The sequence below is a fragment of the Orycteropus afer genome, unplaced genomic scaffold, assembly GCF_000298275.1.
Source record: "Orycteropus afer afer isolate SDZICR_OR568_19922 unplaced genomic scaffold, OryAfe1.0 scaffold00300, whole genome shotgun sequence".
NCBI classification, from domain to species: Eukaryota; Metazoa; Chordata; class Mammalia; order Tubulidentata; family Orycteropodidae; genus Orycteropus; species Orycteropus afer.
In genome coordinates this window covers 4,083,302-4,088,962 of record NW_006921887.1, presented here as the reverse complement: position 1 = coordinate 4,088,962, position 5,661 = coordinate 4,083,302, and the positions used below count along the sequence as shown (strand labels likewise).

At 41.6% G+C, this 5,661-nt stretch overlaps 1 protein-coding gene across 1 annotated transcript in view; it reads left to right on the top strand.

Annotated features, from left to right (window-relative positions):
* Positions 1-5,661, top strand: part of FYB1 (FYN binding protein 1) — a 169,674-nt gene that overhangs the window by 76,075 nt on the left and 87,938 nt on the right. The window lies entirely within an intron of this gene.

Sequence of the window (5,661 nt, the reverse complement as noted above, 5' to 3'; positions counted from 1 at the left end):
GGCTGGCGGTTCAAACCCACCAGCCACTCCTCGGAAAGAAAGTTGGGCAATCCTACTTCCATAGTGATACTGCCTCGGAAACCCAAGGAGGGGTCGCTATGAGTCGGGGCCGACTCGACGGCACATAACAATAACAACAACAACAAGCACTTTGCATATATTATCTTTATAACCTTATCAAATGGGTGCTGTTAACATTATTTCATGGATGAGAAAATGAAACTTTATAGAACCCAAGTAACTTCTCCGAGATCACACAATAGTGTTAAGTGGAAATTTGAAGCAATGTAAATCTGACTCAAAAGCAAATGTGTGCTCCTAAATATAATGCTGTATGTTGCTGTGGTTGTTGTTGTGTGCCATCGAGCATTCTGAACACATAATGGCCCTATATGACAGAATAGAACTGCCCTGTAGGATTTTCTAGGCTGTAATCTTTACAGCTCATAGGAACCTTAGCACAAAGGACTGTCCTGAATCAACTTGATGGTACAAAACAATAACAACAACCACACTCTTTACAAAAGCAAACCACAAGGTCTTCTCCCATGGAGTTGCTGGGTGAGTTCAAACTGCCAACCTTTCACTTAGCAATTCAGTGCTTAACCTTTGTGCCACCAGGGCTCTTTACTTAATTACTACAGGGATTGAAAACACATTTGTCAAAAGTAGCCACCACCATGTTTCACTTTATACTATGCTTTCCTTGGAGTTTAAAGGCAGTAACTAGAAGGTGTTAGAACAGCTAAATGGTTAGGATATTATTCATGGCCTGTTTTATGCATCAATGTTAACTGCCCAGCCTCTCACAGTCTGAATTTAAAGTTTATATTATTCTGTGGTGGACCTTCGGTAGCACAAACAAGTGGTTTGCTTTTGGCTACCAAGAGATTGGTGGTTCAAACCTAAACCCCATAACCTTGTCAAAAATAGGCCTAGCAATCTATATTCAATCTGTAATCCATAAAGATTACAATCAAGAAAAACTCTATGGAGCTCAGTTCTATTCTCTAACTCATGGGGTTGCCATGAATTGGAATTGGCCTGATGGCATCAGGTTTGTTTGTTTGTTTCATATCCTATGATATTCTGCTACTAAATAAGAGAGTAAGCCATCTGCGCACTAACAAGTAATTGCTAAATAAATATTAATTTAATTAAAATAATTAATTAGTTAATATGTATTCTTGTAGATGAGAGCTCTGGTAGCATAGTGCCTAAGGCACTTGACTGCTAACCAGAAGGCTGGCAGTTCAAACCCATCAGCCACTCCTTGGAAGGAAGATGGGGCGATCTACTTCCATAGTGATACTGCCTGGGAAACCCAAGGAGGGGTCACTATGAGTCGGGTCCAACTCGATGGCATATAACAACAACAGCAACATTCTTGTAGATACCTGATTTGTGATAATTATTTTCCTTTCATATATATTAAATCCACTGTTGTTTTATTATATTTTTTTTCATTCCTACCATGATAATTTTAACCTATTATATTCTGACCATATCACTTTTGAATCTTGTAGTGTAACTTGTTCCAGCTACTGCCTTTGGTGAGACTTCTGTATCTAGTGTAATCCTAGTGAGCCGAAGGGGCAGGGAGGCCATATCCTCTGACCTCCTCTAACCTCACAAGAGGAAGACAGAATCAGTAGCCCAAGGCCTATTCCTGTGAGGCCAGAAATGCTACCTCCCTCCAGCCCTTTCGCCAACCCTGGTACCAACTGTTCCTCCCATAGCACCCACCACCTCTCTGCTGGGTTTGATAATTCACAGCAGTGGCCACACAGAACTCACAGATTATGGGGTTCATTAGGGAAGCAACAGGCTACAATTCAAGTTCAGAAATGCACTCAGCCTCTCACAGCCAGCCGTCTCACTTAGCAGTCAGCAGTCTCTCTCTCAGCAGTGCATGTCTCTCAGGAGCACATTTTTCTCAGCAGCACGTCTTTCTCGGCCAACAGTCAGACAGACGCCTTCTGCCTCTAGGAGGGCTCCTTTTGAGCCTGGCAAAATGGCCAAGCAAACAAATCCCAACATCAGAATTCTATATACCTCAGAGAGAGTGAACATCCAGAAGATTGCTTCATGCCACTCACAACAGAAATACCCCAGGTGGATAACTTTAACAATCAGGAGCTACTTAGTTGCTCATGGCAAATTTCACCATGGAGTTTACAAACACTGATGGCTAGAAAAGCCACACTATGCAATTTACTACACCATAGGCCACCCCCTAGCTTTTCTAGCCATTATCCCTTTTATACTTCAAAAATTAACATCCCCTTCACATCAGTTTAACAATAATCACACCCATGAAAGCATGTAAGCTAGCCACATCATGCCTTTATCTTCCCCCATTTTGGATAGCCAGTTTCTAATTTGCCCATCCCTATCAAACCAGCACTGTGAGGAGACAAGCATGTTCCTTTCTCATTGAAGAATCTTCTATTCTGCTTGGAAACTTTGCAAAAGTCCAGCCTAGCACAAGCCATCAAACTACAGCATCTTAACACCAGCTCAGTGTCAAACATCTTCCTCTTTGTTTGGTCATGTTCTGGTCAGCTCAGCCCTAACCATCCCAGCTAGGTCATGGGTACCAGCTCCCAAGTTTGGCAGTCACAATCTTTTCACTTCAGACCAGCCAGCACCTTCTCTTATATCCTCAGTCCTCAGGGACTATTTCAATGCCCGTAGGCTCACAACTCCTTGCATTTCAGACCAGCCAGGCTTTCCTCTCATCCCCAGCCTCTGTGGCCTAGTTCAAAGAGTACCAAACTCAGCCTGTTTCTTCATTGCTGCTCTTCCCCCATTTCCACTCAGGTTGACCCAGGTGGTCACAAGTGAGCAGCATACAAGCCTACTACTCACTGGCTTCCTTTAACTTTCAGTCCTGGAAAGGATTTCTCTCATGGACCAGGACTTTCCTGCCTTGATGTACCCAAAACTTAACTGCATGCTTGAAATTCAAAAAGCCAAACAGTCTTTTTTTTCCTCTGTAGGTCCTGTCTTCAAATGCAGATTTTCTTTTTACTCAGTAGTTCTGGTTGGGTCTTTTCAAATGCAAATGTCCTCACTCAGGTTCTGAGTGGGGCTCAGGTTTTCTACCTAAACCCTTATAATCTACCCACAGGGTTTGAAACAAAAGCCAGTGTTTCTTCTGGGAAAATTCTACTTCCCTTTTTAACATATCCATCAAGTATCAGCTGAAGGTGGACTTACACACTCTCCATTATCCATACCCCATAAACATTTCTAATGTACAACTAGGTAAGAGAACATTCAATACCCATAGTACATTGAGATAAACACATAACCTAAAATGCATAATCCTTTCAAAGATGTTACTTTGAAAAGTAAAGTGCTCCTACCACAAGTCATGGTGTTTTCAATAGCTTCATATGCATGTGAAATCTGGACAGTGAGTAAGGAAAACTGAAGAATTGAAGCATTTGAATTGTGGTGTTGGCAAAGAATATTGAAAATACCATGGACTGACAGCAGAACAAACTAATCTGTCTTGGAAGAAGTACAGCACAAACTCTCCTTAGAAGCGAGAATGGCCAGGCTTCGTTTCACATAGTTTGGTCATGTTATCAAGAGGGACAAGTCCCTGGAGAAGGATATCATGGTTAATAGAGGACCAAATAAAAGGCGGAAACCCTCAATAAAATGAATTGACACAGTGACTGTAATGACGGGCTCAAGCATAACAAAGATTGTGAGGAAGGCACAGGACTGGACAGTGTTTCATTCTGTTGTGCATATGGTCACTATGAGTCAGAGATGGCTTGATGCCACCTAACAAGAAAACCTGTGTATTTAATGCTTCTCAAGAAGGATTCACAGGACTCAGAATATAGTAATACTTATAGTTAAGATTTATTACAGTCAGTTGGTAAGGATAAATAGCTAGATCATAATGGGAAAAGCTACAGGTAGAATCTAAAAAAATTGATGCACAAGTTTCCAATGCTCTCCTTGGGGTAATCAAACATGCCTCTTTCTCTAGTTGTGAAAATGCAACAACTGGGTAATGTTTCTTTCTAGGGAAGTCCATTAGTGACTCAGAAACCAAGATTTGTCCTGGAGGCTGATCATGTAGGTACCCTCCCCCTGTTGTTGTTGTTGTTAAGTGCCATTGATATGGCACCCTATGCACAGCAGAATGAAACACCGCCCGGTCCTGAGCCAGCTCCATAATTCTTGCTATACTTGACCCAATCATCACTGCTACAATGGCAATCCATCTTATTGAGGGCCTTCCCCTCCTTTGTCGACCCTCTACGTTACCAAGCATGACATGCTTCTCCAGGGAATGGTCCCTTCTGACAACATGACCAAAGTGGGTGAGACAAAGTCTGGCTATTCTGGCCTCCAAAGAGCATTCTGGCCTCCAAAGAGCATTCTGGCTGCACTTTCTCCAGGACAGACCTGTTAGTTCTTTTAGCAGTCCACAGGACTTTTCAACATTCTTCGCCAACACCACAGCTCAAAAGCACCAACTCTTCTTCGGTCTTCCTTATTCATTGTCCAGCTCTCACATGCATATGAGGCAATTGAAAATACTATGACATGTGTCAGGTGCACCTTACCTTAAGGAGACATCTTTGCTCTTCAGCACTTGAAAGAGGTCCTTTGCAGTCAATTTGCCCAGTGCTATACATCGTCTGATGTCCTGACTGCTGCTTCCATTGGTGATGATTGTAGAACCAAGCAAATGTGATGTCTTTGACAACTTCAATCTTTTCTCCATTTATCATAATGCTGCTTATAGGACCAGTTGTGAGGATTTTGTTTTCTTTATATTGAGGTGTAATCCATACTGCAGACTGTAGTCTTCAGTCTTCATCAGTAAGTGCCTCAAGTCATCCTCACTTTAAGCAAGCAGTTGTGTCATCGGCATATCACAGGTTGTTAATGATTCTTCTTCCAATCCTGATGCCACATTTTTCTTCATACAGTCCAGTTTCTCAGATTATTTGCTCAGCATATAGATTAAATAAGTATGGTGAAAGGATACAACCCTGACACACTCCCTTCTTGATTTTAAACCATGCAGTGTTCCTTTTTTCTGTTCGAACAACACTCGCCTGGTCTGTGTACAACTTCCTCATGAGTAAAATTAAGTGTTCTGAAATTCCCATTCTTCTCAATATTATCCACAATTTGCTGAGATCCACACGATCAAATGCCTTTACATAGTTAGTAAAACATAAGTAAACATCTTTCTGGTATTCTTTGTTTTGAGCCAAGATTCATCTGACATCAGCAATGATATCCCTCATTCCATATCCTCTTCTGATTTCAGCTTGCATCTCTGGAAGTTCTCTGGCAATTTACTGCTGCAACCATTTTTTAATTATCTTCAGTAAGATTTTACTTGCATGAGATATTAATAATATTGTTGGATAATTTCCACATACTGTGGGATCACCTTTCTTTGGAACGGTACAAATATGAATCTCTTCCAGCCAGTTGGCCAGGTAGCTGTCTTCCAAATCTCTTGGCATAACCAAGTGAGTTCCTCCAGCGGGGCATCCATTTGTTGAAACACCTTAATGGGTATTCTGTCAATTCCTGGCACCTTGCTCTTCACCAATTCTTTCAGTGCAGCTTTGATTTCTTCCTTCAATATCATTGGTTCTTGATCATATGCCA